The sequence below is a fragment of the Suricata suricatta genome, chromosome 3, assembly GCF_006229205.1.
Source record: "Suricata suricatta isolate VVHF042 chromosome 3, meerkat_22Aug2017_6uvM2_HiC, whole genome shotgun sequence".
NCBI lineage: Eukaryota > Metazoa > Chordata > Mammalia > Carnivora > Herpestidae > Suricata > Suricata suricatta.
The window spans coordinates 84,353,678-84,373,742 of record NC_043702.1 but is presented as its reverse complement, the minus strand read 5'-3'; positions in this window follow the sequence as shown (position 1 = coordinate 84,373,742).

Sequence of the window (20,065 nt, the reverse complement as noted above, 5' to 3'; positions counted from 1 at the left end):
ATGTCTCCCTGACCTCTACCTAATTGAACAGGAATGCCAGGGGGAGCAAAGTCATCAATCTCTGGATTGTCTAGGAGAAGGTCCTGAGGATTTTCAACAAATGATCCTGTTCTGTAGAGACTATGTAAGATTATATAAAATTGAAAAAAATATAGTAGCATTCTTGCCTTTGTGAATCTAGATTTATATCCTGTAGGTTTTCATTGAAGATACAATGATACTATTTAATACTATCAAAGAAGTTTTGCTTTCTTTGACTTTATTGCAACATTAAATAGTATTGAATCTTTAGGATTATTCAAAGGTAATTCAAGATTCTGAACTCATTTTATATTGCACCCACCTTGATTTGAGGGTGAAATTCTTATATGGGGTTCCTCTAATTCTTGCCCTGACACAGAGTTGCAGTGCATACCAGAGTGTTTCTGAGTGGGTCCCTGACTTTTGCAATCATTGTAACTTATAAATACCATTAGCACTGCAGCAAGATGGCCATCTGCTTGTCTACCCTGCCTGTTAAATAATGAGAAATGATGCTTCTTTTTGCTTATTCTATCCTGAGTGCCCATGACCACCTTCAGTACTACTTTTTAATACATTTTCTAACCATCCCTTACCTGGATTGTTGAAACAATCTCCAAAAGGTTGCCTCACCCCTTATCTTGCTCTTCATAGGAAAATGATTTTTATAATTAGCAAAACAAACAAACAAACAAACAAACAAACAAAAAACCCCCCAAAACCCCAAAAACATCGTGTCTTTTTTTTTTGGACACTTTTCTATAATGCTTACCTATTATGTAGGAAAAACAGAAACAAATGTGTACTGAAAACTCTTACATAAACTATGTTAATAAGAATGGCCATATTCTGACGTTTGCATCTCTTTCAACTATATTTTAGTAATGTGAGGCCTGTATCCCTAGTATCTCTTACAGTTTGGGGCATCTACTAGTTTGATGAATGATGAAATAGCAGGAAAGTAAATCAGTGACAATATAGAAGCTGTGGAATAGCTCAGGACAATAGCTTTGAACACCATGTTCTTCAGCATTCAGAGAATTGCCATTGTTCACATTACTTGTCAAAATCAAATTTCTAAGTCGTGACCCATAATCAAGCACATAATCCAAGAGCCTATGATATAACATAATATTGCCAAGTTAACACACTTTTCTAATAATGTTTATGTTTGCTGTAGTTTGAAACAACAGCCTTACACCATAGGATGAGTAATGGGTGTGAGGTGCAGATTGCAGGAATGGAATTAGATGATGTTGAATTTCAGTAGCACCTGAAGGCCCTACATCATAGGGGCATATGTGAACTGTTCTGAAGGCTAGTAAAAAACACAAAAATGCTCTAGGAAATGTTTGTAACTATTATCTATGGCCTGTGTACTGAGTGGCATCATAAATTTTATTTCTTACTGTGGGTTGTGGTAAAAAAATATCCTTGTGGTAATGAAATAGATAAAGTAAAACAGTATAATTTTGAAATCTATATATGGATATTTATGCATGCTTTTTAAAAGGGTGAGCACAGGAAAATTCAGATGGATTATTACATAGTTGAATCTTTTTTGCACCAAGTCAAGACCTGGACAAGGTGTGCATATTCTTGCAGTGCTGAATCAACATGGAAGCTATGGATCAAGGTCATGTTCCATATAAATTAGAAGTCTCCATGCACACTATTTCCCATTTGCTAAATCTTCAGGCTTCAAAAAATAAATATACTGATGGAAGGCAGAGTAGTAGGGTAACCAGTTCATCCTCATTTTTTTCTGGGACTTTCTCCATTTTAGCACTGAAACTCTTGTGTCCTGACAAGCCCCTCATCTAGGCAAACTAGGATAATGGTCACTGAGCATGCAGTAAGTTTTCTAAGTTATTCTTTTTTTATTCAAACAAATTTTCCTGGACATTCCAGCATAAATCAGTTGCAGTCAACCTGCTTTGCTCTAAATGAGTAGAGATGCTGAAGTTTTGCCCAATCACGTTGACCCCATCATCCCTAGCTCTTACCCAGGATTCCAGAGACACTGCAGTTATAACATAGCCATCAGCCTTGCTTAACTTATTGGTTAAATTTCATGGAGTATGATCATTTCATGGAGTATGATCATTTTTCTGATCCTCAGTTTCCTTACCTATTATATGGAAATAACATTCTATTTACAAGTTAATCATGGTATTTAAATTTCTCCTACTTGAGGCCAATTTGATTTCCAGACTTCTACAATAGTATGCCTCCTAATGAAATTGCTTTAGTACTTTCCTATGGAAACAGATTATTACAAAGGGCAATCACACTTACTGAGTCACCTGCCTTGCATGGATAGGTTTATACAATAGTATTTAAAGACTGAAATTCAAGTAGCAAATCTAATGGAAATAACAAATGTCAAAGACTTGTAGTAAATGCCTGCATTCAATGTGTGGATGTTGAGCAGACACCAATAGAAAAATCAGAGATCTTTGTAAGTATTACACAGCTATGGAAATTAAAAGTGATCACATAAGCAAACTTTTGGCCAAAGCATACATTACTAAATTTCATTTTATCCATAAATTTGAAAATGTACTTTTGGTGTTAAGATGCGTATTTGGTGTTGAGATGTGTACTTGATTGTGTATTACTCATCAGAGTTGGGCTCCCATGAGGGAAAATCTTATTACATTTCTATTTCTTCTTTAAAAATGCAGATATTCTGAATTGGTATCACAAACTTTCACATGGATATATCATTGGAACTAAAGACTGTCCAATATATTTAACCATATCATAAGAATTCCAAAGTGATTCTTAGTGATCATAAGTTTATTTTTTTTATTTATCTGAAATAGTGATAATTCCAGAGTATACACTCTTATCTTTCCATAGATAAATATGATTTTATTAGCCTTAATATTACATATGTATGTTCATTCCAAACTTAAGTTCTCTCAAAGATTATTTTTACACATATTAGGATTTCTTTTAGGCTAAAATAAATTAAAATAAACTCTCAGAAATCTGTCATCCAGAACTGTAGTTCATCTCGACTCTTCAAGGTGGAATGTGAGAATGGTGAGGAAAATATTTGCCATGGAACTAGCAGCCATTTTAATCACCCTTCTCTCAGAAACATCTGGCTGAAGCCCAGATACTTTAGGCCTATGTTTAAAATGGGAATTGATTCCTGGAAAGAAACCAACTCCATCCACAATAAAATCCAGTGCTTTGTAGATGAATTCAATTAGTGTCCCCAGTTGAATACAAGGAGAAAAGATAAACCTATGGTTATGAATATGGCTCCACAATCACATAGAATTTTGCCCGTCGCAATCAAATGGCTTAATAGCCTTCACAATTAAATAAATTGTCAGCTGCAGGAACATGTTGAGGCTTGTTTAAAACTGTTTCTAGGGATATACCTTTGAGCCAAATTAATTTTACTAATGTTTCTTACAGTCGAGTGGCACTTCCTGCATTTCATGGATGCCTTACATATCATTCTTCAGTTTATTCTCAATGTTGTATCTGAAAATGACTTTCTACAGCTCTCCAGTATTCCACCAGGATTCTGGACAAAGAACAGTTAATCTGTGTCAATTTGCAGACAGTCACTGGGTTACTTTTCTCCCTGCGTGCTCTCTGCTAATAGTTGCTTGGACAGTGAGTCCTGCAGTAATGAGATTTTCCTAGACAACCTGACTTGCTGGCAAGTCTCAAGGGCAGGGGCGGAGAGAGTATAATATTTTGGGTCTTCAATGTAGGTCACCCTGATGGATTTTAAAAAGTGATCTCACAAAAGCAAAACATATTTTAGAATTATCTGCCCTTCACTTTGAATATGCCAATGTCTTCTCTAAAAAATTATATCTGGCTTAGAAATGAGAGCAGCATGTCATTTCCTTGAAAAAGAATAAGGATCTGTACAGAGTGAGTAAATTATTATGTTGGTAGGAGTGTACTAAAAGGAATATAATAGTGTTAGTGGAGAAAGCAACCATGAAGGCAGGGTGATGAATGAATGGTTTATACATTGAATCACATTTGGCTTTTGATACTGACCAAAATTCATTCTTCAAAGAGTTCACCTTTTTTTTTATCAGTTTACCTTCTCCTTTTCTTCTTATAGGCCTCCCCCATCTCCACTATGCAACCTCCCTTAACCCCCCGCCACACACACCCATACACAAGGGAGCTATAGGATGACTTGAGATCAGATAAAAGCAAACGGAACAAAAGACTCAAAAATAACTAAACAGCCTTCTTGATTTTATTACAAAAACTTACATATTTACAGCTCCTGTTTAATTATTTCTCACAGTATTTAAGAGAACACTATATTCTCTTGAAAGTAACAAAAAATGCAAGCTACAGTTTATTCTAGGGTACCTAATTCTATCTATACATTGCTCTTTCTGTATTTATATCACTCTGTATATTTCTGGCTTCTCATTTATAGGACCTTCAAAGTTTCACCTTCAGAACCAATAGCTCAAGACAAATTGACACAGCAGGAAGTGATAGTTGGTCTGTGTGACTCAAGAGGAAAAATATACATTATTTCTTTCTAATCTACTGAACCACATTTGACTTGATTCCCGTGTCGATTTTCATTTTGACAAGATAGTTGGCAAAGGAAGCACAATTGTAGAGATTTGCACATTTATTCCCATTTTCAAGGCATGAGTGGAGAAATCTTTCCTGGTTGATGACTTAACATGTCCTGTCACTCTGTTCTTAAGTCTGAACATATTTGGAAATCAGGATGCTGTAATTTGCCATTGCAGTATCCCATTAACTCAGTGGGCTGAGCAGTACTTTGAGGTGTCAAGGGCAAAGAATTCTAATTCGACTGCCACTTGATTTGTTATATCCACCAATGAGGCAAGGCACACTAATGCCGGGCGGGGGGGTTAATTTTAAAAACTACCTTCAAACTCAGGAGGAGATGAGCTCATATAGTAGGAGGGATGGATTTGTGAGCCTCCCTTGCCACTTTCTTTACCCATTGCAACCAAGACATGTGCTGACAAGCTTGCTGCTTTAGAACTGAGAAGTCTGGCACTGGGGAAGATTTTACCTTTATAGAGTCACATAACTTATGTCTTGATGTCTTAGGTAATCTGATTCTTTGCTTATCAGAGGAAATTCCATAACCAAAAGAAAGTAATAGAGTCTTTAAAATTCTTTTTCACAAATCTGCTCCTTATGCAAGCCAAGAAAAATGAAATTGCTCTTAAAATGCTTGTAGACTGTAATCCAGTACATTCTGAAATTAAAAAAAAAAGCAGAAGCATCAGAATATGATTTTGTATTTGAGAAGAAACATCCCATTTTCTATATTAAAAATCTAAATGACTTAGGTAATGGACATTGCATAATAGTGGGTTTTGTTCTCCACAACGTTTAATGTCATCATTCAGGGATGGATCTTTATAAAAGTGTCATGTGCCATGGTTTGGGGGTCACATAACTCACTTAGCTGTTTTATTTAATAGCCACAGACTACAGCTATAAATCTTATTGGCAAACTTTCTACACACCACTGATGAAAAAATAAAGTGTAAGGAAAGAAGATGATTAACTATGTGAAAATCTATCACAACTCCAGAAATTACCTACAAATTATCAATCTCAATCTAACCTAATCTCAAATAGGTTAGAAGTAATCTAACCTATTTTACTTATACTGTCACTATCTATAAGATTCTATAGCAAAATTTAGGGAAGAATCAATTTATGAGGCATGCGCCTATCATACTAAAGTTGACAAAGGGGAAAGAAAGAAAGAAAAAAAAGTAGTCACACACACAGATATAAACAAAACTTAAACAGGTAAAGATAATAGCATGAGGGGATAGAAGAGTAGAAAGTTACACAGGTGAGGTAATGTAACTAGAATATCAATTATGGGAAGATATATAAGGTGCGACAATAGTAGAGACTTCTTGTATACCCAGCTTGTGCTAATGTCAACATGTTTTATAACAATGGTGCAATTATCAAAACTAAGAAATTAACCTGGGTACATTACTTTTAACTAAACCAAAGACTTTATTTGGATTTCATTAGTTTCTACTAATGTCCTTTTTCTGTTCTAGAATTCAATCCAGACTATAACACTCTATTTAGGATATAAATAATTTTAATTTGTAACTTCCATCCTCAATTATAATCTTTGATAGAGGTTGTGTGGTATGATAAAATTGAGTCCCCCAGTCAAAATGCCTGTTTTTTTAAATAAATATCATTTTTTTTTCTTTTTAAGTTTATTTATTTTGAGAGAGAGAAAGTGTGTAAGTACATCCACACATGAGCAAGGTAGGGGCAGAGAGAGAATCCCAAGCAGGCTCGGTATTGATAGCACAGAAACTGATGCAGGGCTCGTTCCCACAAGCCATGAGATCATGACCTGAGCCAAAATTTAGAGTTGGCTACTTAAGCCACTGAGCCACCCAGATGTCCCCAAACTGTCTGGTTTCAAAATCTTTTGCTAATTATCCTATGCCTGTAACACTTGCTGTCTACATCTGAGGGTGCTCATTAACGAAATGGGAATAGGAATAGTTCCAACTTCTGGGCTGTTGTTTTAAGTAAAGAAATGTATTTAAAGTGTGTAACTGGTGTCTGGACCTAACATTGAATGGATGTTAGTAAATATTATGTTTGATCCTGTTGATTCACTTAGAAAATAGAAGTGTGCATAAGTGAAATGAACCCCATAATTTAAAAACATCTAATATGATGCAAGAATGGCCATGTAGTTTAAAATGTCAAATTAACATTACATGTGCTAAAAGCTGGAGTTCAAAATAGAGAAAAAGCTTTGTAGGGACCCTATTTTAAGTTGGATAGGAACAAATGAATAGGTTATTGATACACAAGGAAAAGGGTGAAATATTTTAGATGCCCATTTAAAAGAGCACAGAACGAATCTGAAGCAGAAGGAGATGGGTTTAACAGTAACAGTAGATTCATAAATATGTGTAGTTATGGAAGGCCTGGAGATGGAAACGGGACAGTCTTGATGGACTTTTAATGTCAGAGTAAGAGAATTAGACAATTCTGCAGGCAACAAATTGCCATTGGAGATTTGGTTTCACAAAGGCATAGTTTCATAAAGAGGAATTTATTGGTCATGGAATGGGTCCGTTTGGAAGCACATTAACTCTCGTTAATGGCTCATTAGGGAGATATGTGAAGTACCAAAAAAAATTTTAGGCTCTATAACAGGATTCCTAGACATGTGGACAGGTACTGAATTTATACTCAAGTACTTTGGAATAGATATTCTTTGGAGCTTTTTAATGTAACTTTAGCTCTTGTGCAATAATCACATGAAACGTTTCTGGATCAATTTTCATTTGGAAACCACCCATTTGGTTAATTGCAGATAAGAAAGTTGTTGAAAGTCCTCAACAATTTATTGAAAATGTAAGATATTTTGGTCTATGTTTTGTGTTAATATGAGAAACATTTATCAAAAATTTTACTGGCATTTTCTCAGTTGTAACTTCCATATTTATTATTTTAGGTGCAACAGGTGTTTTTCCACATACTCCAGAATTTATTTGTGACTGTTCTCCATACATCCACAGTATAACATAGTGATATGAAATACTAAGGAGAATTCCTTTGGACTTGGTATCAAAAGGTTCATATCCTGGCTGTAGGACTTTTAAGTTATCATCCGTATGACTTGGACAAGTCTGATTCTTTGGGCTATATTTTTTTCAAAGAGAAATTATGATATATAAAAATTTCTCAAACTAAGTGTAAGGATCAAATTAAATACTGAATGCAGGAGTACTTTGTCAATTGCAAAAACTTATACAAAATTCAGTCATTATTTTCTCAAACTCCAACTATTTCAATATGCTAGAATTTCCATGTTTTGGATTAAGAGAGGTGACTAAAATCTGTGAATTTAATTGTATCAAACTTTTTTTACCTTTATTTCCCACCAGTTTGTCATTTGTATCATAAAAAAAGCCAATGAAATACCATAAATCTTACCTTGGATACTTTTTTCTCTGGATCCATTTCCAAATAAAGGTGTCAAGCAGGTGTAAAATAAGAAAAGGGGTAAAATACTAGGGAAATGTGAAATTAAATAGCTTATCTGTCAAAAAAAGTGAACCATTTATTCTTCTTCCCAATGAGCTGACTATAATATCTTTCTTTTTACCCTGAGGTTCAAAACATGCCCTTCTTTCATTTCTCATAAACATTCCCTAATGATGTTCTCAAATGAGAGAAAGGATTATAAATGAGATAGTGAGTCTGACTCATGAAGAGAAATGAAGAGCTCTTTAAAAAAAAATCTTCTTCTAGGGAAATGGATTCCACAGTCAGGCATTTGTCCCCAGTTCCCAGAAGTTGAAGCCCAGTGATTAGCAAGGAAAGCCAGAGGTGATAAATAGATTTGTAGAACCTCTTGGTTTTGGTGAAATTTTTTCAAATGAGTAAATGATTAAAATGGCTCAATGAAAATCACACGCAAAAGGGTGAAATATAATGACTATCTGATCTGTTAAAAGGAAAAAGCTTTTAAACTAATCGATCTTTTCCACAACAATTTATGTCATAGCCTTTTAAGATGATCCCATCTTAAATGGGGAAGTGACAAAGAAATATATATCTAATACACTTGCTCAATGGATAGATTTTCAGCACCCTAAGAAAATGCTTTTGAGAGCTTTAATTTTTAAAGGAGACTACACATTAGATTCTTGTGGATGATCTTATGTTTAGTTTCATCCTTGTTATAGATAAGGGTTAGACAGTAGGAAATTGAGACCAAGATTTTTTTCTTTAGGCTTGATGGGCAATTGTGTAGCAATCATTTAACCTCCATGTGCTTCACTGCTAGCATCTCTCAAAGGAGTACACTAATGTATGTCACACTAATGCTTGCCATCCATCTACTTCATGGACACATTACAAGGGTTAACTAATAAGGCCGATAAGCACTTTGCAAATTCAAAGTACAAAGTAGAAGTGCTAAGTAAGCTAAATAGAAAGAAAAGACCCACTTGATGGTCAAGTGATTTGAATTTTCAGTGATTAATGGATTTCATGAATACTTTGATCCATTCTTTGCAATAAAGTAAAGCCATTTTGTATTTTTAACTCAATTTTGAAGATGTAAAGAATAAACATTGGATATATCACTTTAATTAGAAAAAATTGTTTCATATTATTCAGGCACTTTAGTTTTCAAGGTAAATTATAGTTGTGCATCACTTTTTACATAGGAATCACAGTTTTTTTTTTAAATATTTAAAATTATATTATTTAATATAATATTGTCTTGTCAAATATGTCATAACAACAGAAGAATAAAGTACTCTACTTGGTAAGAAAAATCAGAAAGACAAAGAACAAATTTCCCTTGGCTTCTGAGGAAATATATCTCAACCATGAGAAAGAAAGATCAACTCTGACGGAAAGAGCATTTTTTATTTCCATCTTGGATTAATATTCAGCCCTAGTCATACCTACTTCAGCTGTCAGGAAGGAGACTAATTAGTGCCCGTGATGATGGGAGTTTTTGTGATGCCAACTTTTGTCTTTTAAGAACTGGATTAAACTCAAAATCATTTCCCACACTCTGCAAATTGAAATGCTTTAACTATGTCTCAGCAAAGTCACAGATGAAATCACTTCTATCAGACATTGACATTACAGTTATAACTAGAGGTGGACAGTGAAGTACAAAGTAAGGTAATTATACAGGATAATGTCTACCGATCAGACTGCATTAGTCTGCTTGGGCTACCATAACAAAATACTACAGACTGGGTAGTTTAAACAACCAGACATTTATTTTCTCAGTTCTAGATTCTAGAAATCCATGATCAAGGTGCCAGCAAATTCAGTTTCTGATGAGAGCTCTCTTCATGAGTTCTAGACAGTTGCCTTCTTGCTGTGTCCTCACATGGCCTTTCCTCTATGATCATGTAGAGATAGAGCTCTGAAGCTTCTTTCTCTTCTTATAAGGACTTTGGTCCTATCTAATTCAGTGATTTCATTGAACCTTAAATACGTCCATAAAGTCCCTATTTTGAAATGCAATCACATTACTGGTTGGTGCTTCAGAATATGAATTTTGAGGAGATACAATCCAATCCGTAACACAATGACATGTTAGATAACTGAGACCTAAAGTTTCTTTCCTTGACATTACTTACTTTACTATAGATATTAGCAGAACTATAACCGTATACTTTATAAGTGCTAGATTAAGCATAAAAGAAAATTTTTACCCGTGTATTAATTTCTGTATGCAATAATGTTTATTTTATTTAAATGACAGTAATGTATTTAGGAGCAGTATGTTAAAGTCAGATTGTCTCTAATATGTAAGCAGTTGTTTGAGGGGCAGTAAAAATGTCCCTTTCCCTCTAAGGAACAGTCATAGAGCTAGTTGGAAAAAACTGAGTAATACAACTTTAAAGATGTCTCTTTTCTCTCTCTGATAAGCAACACATAGTAAATGGTTTGTTTGAAATTCAACCAAAGAGCAAATAATTTCAGTCTGTTATTCGTAAACTAAAATAAGACCTTTTATTTTAATGTAAAAAGTGCCTCCCTAGAAGCCTTAGTATTGAGTTAAATTATGTGAGATTAAATAATACTATTTATTTTTCTTCTTTCCAGACTCAGCTACCCTCATTTGAATCCAAAAGAAGCAACATACTTGCCCCTCCCCCCAATCCCAAACTTGAAGGTACTAAGTATGATAGTCTTGAACTTTAATTGTAGGATTTAATTAATAGTTTATAGCCTTGTAATCTTTCCAATTTTTTAAATGTTTATTTATTTAGAGAGAGAGAGCATGTATGTGAGTGGGGGGAGGATCAGAGAGAGGGAGAGAGAGAATCCCAAGCTGGCTCTGCTGTCAGCACAGAATCTTGACATGGGGCTCAGTCTCACAAACCACAAGACTATAACCTAAGCTGAAATCAAGAGTTGTATGCTTAACCACCTGCACCACCCAAGTGTCCCTCTTTCCCAATTTTTAATTGAATTTTATTTTTAAAATTATATTAGCATCCAGTAGTACCCCTTTTGTTATTCTAACAAGGAGAAAAGAACAGACTTTCATGAAGGGAAGATCAAATGCCATTACTGCCCAGCATATGAAAAAGATTAGGCACTCATTTGGAGGAAGACAATAGTGAGATAATCCCCAACACACAGTTCTCAGTATTATACACCCTGAAGAGTCTACATTCACTAGTCAACAATCACATTTTTCTTCACTAGTGGCGATTTGGTTGCAGAAAATAATCATCTGTCACTTTCAATTAGTGCCAAAATTTGAATGATTTCTATTTAACTATTCCATTATGATTTAAAGTATATATATATATATATACTGGTTACATTTTACAATGAAACACCTAAATACAGGAAGTTCATACTCAGATTTATATCTGTACACCTAGCAGTCTATAATCTTTCAATGTTAAGTATATATATGTATATATGAATGTGTTAAATATCACCATATTTCTTTGACTCATTTTGACTCTTTTTTTTTCTTTTTATGGGAGAGTAGTTATTTAGCCTCTGATTGAATGTAAACTTCACTGTGTTCCTCACAAGACAGGAGATTTAGAGGAGTTTATTCTATGACTCTCTAGGGTCTCTATTTCTATAGGGTCTAGTTTTCAATTGCTTATCATTTGGACTCCAAATAAATGCTCTATTGAGACTTTTTCACAAGGATTCACAAGGGTTGCTATGAGGGAAGAGAACAAATACAGCTTTTGGTACAGTAGGGAGGAAAGATGGAACACAGAGCAGCTGTAAAAGTGGGGTCCACTGAGGATCCTAAATATGAGTCTTTCCTAAGCTGTCAGTGTAGTGGGTTAAGTTGTAACCCCTGAAAGATATGTTTATGATCCAGAATCTGTGAATTTGACTATTTTTAGAAAAGGGATTTTTAAAGATGTAATCATCCTGGATTAAGTGGTCTTTATATCTAATGACAAAGTAACTTTATAAGAGAAGGAGATACAGAGGAAAAGGTCATGAAAAGATGTAGTGATGGAGACACAAACCAAGGACACATGGAACCACCAGGAGCTGAAAGAGGCAGGGGAAATTCTCCCTTAAAAAGTTCAGAGGGCTTGTGACCCTGCTAACATTTTGATTTTGGATTTTTGGCCTCCAAAACTATGATACAATAAATTTCTATTGTTTTAAGCCATCAAATGTGTGGCAAGTCATTATAGAGACTCTAGGAAGTTTATACAGCCAGTAAGCCAGATAAGTGATTTGGTAAAAAAAAAAAAATATATATATATATCATGGCCAATCATGGGTGAAAGAGTTAAGAGAAAAACTGCATTATTTCTGCACCCAGAAGGCAGGTTGGATCAGAATGGTCATTGGTCAGTTAACTGCACAGGTGTGAAGGCTCTGGAAACTCTGACTTTCATAAAGTGGCTTCCATGAAGGGAGACCATGTACTCAAGGGAACATGTACTCATTCAATATTTTGAGCTTTGCTCTTTTGCTCTTTATCACCAATGTAGGAATGTTTCAGTGGAAGGATAAGCCCTAAAATGTCCTGTCTGTAATGACCACATAATAAACCAGCTTCATTGAGCTACTTCAGTACTTATTAGAGAAAAACCTAGAGCAGTGTAAGAGATAATAAATAAAAATGTAAAAATATACATAGAGGGCAATACAATAAAACCTTGGTTTGTGAGCATAATTTGTTCTGGAAACATGCTTGTAATCCAAAGCACTTGTATATCAAAGTGAATTTCCCCATAAGAAATAATAGAAACTCAGATGATTCGTTCCACAACTCAAAAATACTAATATAGAAATGATTATAGTACTGTAATATAGTACAAAATAATAAAGAGAATATAAAATATAAAGAAAATTAACTTGCATTTACCTTTGAAAACCTTTGTGGCTGATGTGTGGGAGACAAGAGAGAGAAGGGTTATTGTGTAGGACAACTTTCACTATCACTAATGGAATCATTGTTATCTCTTGGCTCAATGGAATCTTTTTCTTTTCCTGAAATTTTAACAAGAACCTATACAATAACAGTTGCTTTGCATCCTTTTCAGGATTTTGTGGAAATGTGATATCGCATTGACCATCGTCTGCAATCCCATAGTGAGAGAGAGAGGAAGAGACAGAGAGAGAGAGACACAGAGAGAGAAAGAGAGAAAACCATTGGCTCAGTTGCAATCATGTGATATGCATCACATACTATTCATATTGCAAGAAATTTATTAGAAATGTTTGCTCATCTTGCAGAACACTCATGGAACAAGTTACTCACAATCTAACTTAACTGTGTGTGATATGAATCACTACTAAAAAACTCAACTTAGCAGGGGAAATATTGTAAAGGCTTGAAAAGTATTGATCATTTGAGATACTATGACAAGACAGATGGACTTGAACTTGGCTGTATGAAGTGAGGAATGCCAAAGAGAAGAATATTTTTAGATGAACAGGAACATCATTTTGATGTCATTGGCAAGGGTATATTCTGCTTATCCAGACTATCAGCTCACCTTTCTTGAATTCTGTGATTCTGCTTTAAGACAACAGTTGTGAGGGTAATGATCTTAAAGGTAATTTGTTAAAGAGGTCTGGTAATTAGAGGACTTTTAGACAAAATGCATGCCAAATTTACATTTGCTAACTCAAAAGAATACTTGTGTGAGTGTGTGTGTTCCAGGCCCTTCTGGAGATTTTTGAGACACCATAAGGAATGACACAGACACAGTAGTTTCCTTCATAAAGCAATCACTGCAACTCTACTTCTAAAAAGCAAAGTTTTGTCTAAAACATACAAAGCAAATCAATTTGTGGCCTATGAGCTTCACACTGTTTTTGTTCCTATATAGTTGCTGATCTGGATCTCACTATTTGTTTCCTGTATGACTTCAAAATGCATTAAAAAAGCCACCAGGTTTTTTTTCCAGCAATTATCTTAAAGCCTATTAAAGGTCCATTTTGCAGCTCACCTGTACTCCCAGCACTGTCTTGAGAATGCAAGGAAAACAGGCTCTTTTATTGCCCAAATTGATTTGACCCAACTATTAATACCTTTTATTTGTCTATAACATTTTAATCTTTTTTAAGGAGCATTCATGCTTGTCTCATTTCATTCTCACAAAGGGCGAAGTTCCAAGGCCAAATTGTTCTCTACACTGCCAGCTGGCTCCTTGAATTTCTGGCTTTGACTTCCCAGTGTGCCACTAAATATTGAAAAGGGGAGTTAAACAGGAACTTCCTGACACCATATTTCTGTCCCAGGCCATGGCATCTCACATTCTCCTACAATTTATTCTTCTCACATGTGAGCAGAGAAACATCTTTTTCTCATCAAGAGAGCCCTGACTTAGACTTAAGATGTCAGAAGATCAGTCTGATTAGGGAACACAAATAAATGAATAAAATGGCTTTGGAAATGATTCTGCAGTGAGGGGCACAGCTTGCAAATTTCTTATTACCATTTCCTTTTTAAGGAAAGTAGTGTCCCGGACCTTCATTTGCCCTTAGGGTGAATAAAGGCAGGCACCATGTATCACATTTTCAGGAAGCAGGTTGCTGTAACATATGGCAACTTGCTTGGATGTCCTGGATGTCAGGAGACCGACCAGAAGGTCAGAAACAGACAATTGTTTTGCAGAATCGTTTGAGTGAACGTCTTAGGGTTATAAAGGTAAAATGCTAACAATATATATATTTTGTATACTTCAACCTTTAGGAGTGAAACTATAATGGAAATGAAAGTAGAGATAGCAGTGAAAGTATGACTTAGTCTTTGTCCTGTCATATTTTAAGGATCTTCTGAAGTTTTTAAACCTGACAAACATATTTTATAACACTTCAGATGAAATGAAAGATTTTCAGTTTTCTTTTTTCTTAAAATTAGTGATACACATGAAGATACAAAACTTAGATTTCCAAGGAAGTTGTTTTGTCAAGGCTATTGAAGTATTATTAATTTATGTTGGTGGGAAAAATTACAAGACTAAGAGTAGATGATACATATTCAAAATCAAGATACATAATAGGTAAGAAATGTTCATATTTTCATAATATAGTAGCATAATAATAACCTTAAAAACAGAATATACAAGATAGTATTTTTTCAGAGTCTCAATACAAATGCTATGAAACTCATCTAATACCAAATGTGTATGCTATATCTACATTGGATGCTTACTATGTATACTCTCCAAGATGTAGAATTAAGAAATGGAGTGGTGTGTTGGGAGCCTGGGCAGTTCAGTCAGTTAAGCAAGCATGTGACTTTGGCTCAGGTCACGATCTCACAGTTTGTGAGTTCGAGCCCAACCTCATTCTCTGTGCTGACAGCCCAGAGCCTTGAGCCTGCTAAGGATTCTGTGTCTCCCTCTCTCTTTTCCCCTCTCCTATTTGTGTTCTCTCTCTTGCTCTCTTTCTCTCTCCCTCTCTCCTTCCCTCCCTTCCCCTGTCAGGAATAAATAAACATTTAAATAATTATTTTAAAAAAAAAACAAATGGTGGGGGGCCTGGGTGGCTCAGTCGGTTAAGCCACCGTCTTTGGCTCAGGTCATGATCTCACGTTCAGGGGTTCGAGCCCTGCGTTGGGGCTCTGTGCTGACAGCTAGCTCAGAGCCTGGAGCCTGTCTTCAGATTCTGTGTCTTCCTGTCTCTTTGCTCCTCCTCCTGTCATGCTCTGTCTCCCTCTGTCTCAAAAATAAATAAAACATTTTTTAAAAACTTAAAAAAAACATGTGAAAAAACTTCTAGCTTCTTGGTGAGAAGTGGAAATAATGAAGCTAGAATGGAATTTACAATAAATTTCAAGAGTTAAAAACATGTCCATTGTCTGACTCCTAGCAGTCAAGCTTTCAAGAAACTAATAATAAAATAATCTAAAATATAATTAGGGACTGAAAGCCTTCTAAATATCTAACAGGGAATCATTCAGCACTTTGTGGTACATTTATACTGTGTGTGTGTATATATACATATATATATAATATATAAACATATATGTATGTATATATATAGTTTATGACATAATTATGTGATATTATATATAGTAGAATATTATATAGTATGAAAATATCTTTTTGAAACTTCTAACTATCTGACCAATTGCTTATAACATAATATTTACAAAATTATTGAAAATAAAATCTAATGAGCAGTATGACTTTAAATACAATACTTTAATAATTTATATTTGTGACAATGAAATTATGAATAACTTTTAAAAACCATTATATTCAGCTATATTATTAAAGCTTTCCAATAACTTAATTTGTAAAATACTGTAAAATTGTCAAGAGAAATGGACTTTCAGAGAATGAAATCATTAGGGAGTTATGCTTAGGAGCACAGAAGCAGTGAGAATGAAGATGACTCATCCTAACATACATTAAGTAGACTTCTGAAATAATGCTTTGTATCCTACAGGATGTTTTGGGAATTGTACTCACCAAGGGATTCTCTCACAGAAGAGAGCAATGGTTCTGAGTGGCCTTTCCTTTCATATAATGTCTTCTTCAGAAGTCACAAACATATCAAAATGTGTGATTGTGCCTTAGGCCTAACTTACCACACAGTGATTATGTCTGAAGAGTATTCTTGGTGGGGATATTCAGGGACTAAGTGCTCTCCACAATGCAAGAAAGACCCAGGTTGACTGTTGTATTTACAATAATTTCTCAAAAACTTTTTAGGCTTTTGAACGTGAATCTCTCACCATATAGGAAAAAAAATCTCTGATCTGATATTTCAAATGAATCACTTCACATTATTAAATTATTCACAAATAAAACATTCATTAAATTAATCTAGTTACTATTTGCCTTAATGGGCTAAGATAGGAATGTTGAGGATAGGAAAAGAAGGATGTGTGTGAATAGGAAAAAATGAGAAGCTAGTATTACAGAGGATCTATACTGAACCTCTTAGTTGTGATGGTATGGATTACCACCAATTGATCTAGATATTTTTTCTAAATTGATGCCACATTTAAATCACCATGATAGAAAGAGGTCATGTTAGCACTCTTGCTACTAATAGATTACACATCCAAACAAGGAAATTGAGTTTACAAGGAAACCAATAAGAGTTAGTAAAGAACCCTAACATTAATAACAGTGGGGGGTCTATTATGGCTTCTAAATTACTTGGGAATCAGGGAAAACAGATATAGGAAAAGACCCACCTGATAGGCATTTAAAGCTAGATACTGCCAATTGCTGTGATCAGTCTGAGCAGCAGCCAGCAAGATGGATAATCTGACCTTGCATTCTTCCTTGCTTCTCACTGACTAAAATTTCAAAAGAGAATCTGTTGGTTCAACCCACAAAGGTTAGTCTCAAACTCACAGAACAAGACGGAAAAGTGGTGCAGAACAGATCTGAAAAATGCAAATACATGTATTTTTGTATTTAGTGATGTATTTAGTATTGTATTTAGTGTATTTAGTATTTAGTGATGACATCATTTTAATTTAATCCTCCCTCCCTTTCCTCAGCATAGATTGCAACTATAAATACGATTAAAAATCAAGTGTTTTAACTGTGAAGAAGGAATAATGGAAGTCTTATGGGAAAGGGTAAAAAGTAGCTGATATTTCATCTCTTTGAAAAGAGAGGTTAGATCTCTAAAGAGAGGTTAGATCTCTATGGTTAGAATTAAAAAAGTCAAACATATGGGAACTTTTTCATATAGAGTTAGTGAAATTCTAGACACAAGCAGAGTAACATTAAGGCCCATGTAACAAAATGTGGCTAAAAATTGGAGACCACGGCCTTCTCAACATCTCTTGTTGAGTCCACATAGTAGTACATTAGAGACTTTCAGAGTCAACATGGATGATGGGCTTTTCATGGCCCCAGCAGTGAGGCTTCACCAGTAGCTTAGACAAGAGGAAGACAGAACATGGCATAAGGAAAAGAACAAATAATACTTGGTGACTGACTTTGATAAAAGATACCACCATACAGGGGCAACAGCCAAACCATGACTCCAAATCAACTGCATTAAAAGTATGGAGAGATGGGTGGTTGAGGGATGATGGAAGGAAATGAAGAGAGATGTGCCCTCAGCCTCATGAGATTACTGCTTTTGTCTTCAGTTTCCTGCTGTGTCTATACCACTGGCCAAAGGGCTGCTCCAGGCTGGGGTACCCACTTTGGCCAGAGAGGAGTATTGGAGAAGAGATATTTGCAGTAGAATAAAGGGGTTTTTGACTTTGAACAATCTGTTTAAAATTGTTGTTTAAAATGTTTGACACCTCTAAATTTCCCTTTCAGTATAGCTTTAGTTGTTTCCATCTGTCTCTGACTAGATGCTAAATCTTTGAAGGCTCACATATGGCAGTCCTTTGGGACTCCCAGTGACAGCATGGAGATATTTTGATGGGTTCTGACTTCCTAAAACCAGGCTGATATTACTGCATGTTCCTCTCATTCATTCATTTACAATCAAATTGACCTCATTTTATGGTTCAAATTGGTGAATCTTGACATGGATGAATCTGGAGGACATTATGCTAAGTGAAATAAGACAGAAAGGGAAAGACAAATTCTTGATAGTGTCACATATAGGTGGACTCCAAAAATAAAAAAAATAAAAATAAAAATAAAATTAAAAAATTCCTGGAAACAGAGAATGTAATGGTGGTTAGTAGGACCTGGAGGGAGGAGACAATAGAGTAATGTAGGTTAAAAGGCACAAACTTTCAGTCATTTATTCCAGAATAATATATTTTGAGAATTGAATGTATGGCATGGTGACTAGAGTTAATAATACAGTGTGGTAAACTTGAAAGTTCTTGAAAATAGACCTTATTCACTCACCACATACACAACAGTATTACCTATGTTAGATATGTGAGATGATTTTAATAATAATTTTACAATGTATATGTGTAACAACTCACCATGTTATATGCTTTAAACTTATACCATTGTAATTGTCAGTTATTCCTCAGTATAAACAAAATGATTGCTTAGTCTTGGAATATACGTATATTATTTCTGTTATCATCCATCCTAAGGTTAAAGTTTGGGTATCATGAAGGTCCTATAAAAGAACCTAGCAGGCAAAGCTATCCCTAACCACCCATTTCTATAAATGACCTGCAAACTAATGTGTTATTACCTTATTTGGCACGTGGTAATTCACAATACAACTACTACACAACACAACAACTTTGCTGCTTATCCTCATTAAAAACTTCTGGGTCATATTTTTCATTATATTGAGAAGCAGGGAGGAAAAGAAAAAAAATGAATGATAAGACAATGGTTGAGGACTTTCTGATATTCACTTAATTCATTGGTGAATATATTTCTTTTATCTCAGACAAGCATATCAGAATCTATGTTTGGGTATTTATTTAAACTGTAGGAGGTAGATCTATTCAACACAGTAATAGGAGTCATCCACTGAAAAGCCCAGATGATGGGTGTTACTGTCCCTGCAGTATAATTAATGCTTGGCAGTACTTTATAAATCTGTCAGCTTTGTGTTCTCTTGGTCCTTGCTTTGGAAGAGGAAGCATTTGAGTTCTTAGTATCATATGCTTGTTAAATATAATTTTGAAGTAAATATATTAATCCCTATAGTTTCACCATACTAAGACTGTTTATTCTTTTATTCCTTCTCCATAGGGTCAACTGAGTTCAGCAGGTTCTTATGTTCACTCTAAATACAATATATGCTGTGAAACTACTTTAGTTCAAATTAGACGTGACAAAGTAATAGAAGTAGAAATGACTCAACTGGCCTTTGTGACATGTTGATTACTGGAAAAGGTAATTTATTTTAAATGATATTTTTAAAGCATTGATATATGATGGAATATTTACACAAAATTAATAGTTTTTTTTAAACCAACTGAGCCATCCAGGCTCCCGAAGATTTTATTCTTTTTTTTTTCCATAATATTTTATTGTCAAATTGTTTTCCATACAACACCCAGTGCTCTTCCCCTTAAGTGCCCTCCACCATCACCACCACCTCTTTTCCCCCCTCCCCCTTCCCCCTCAACCCTCAGTTCATT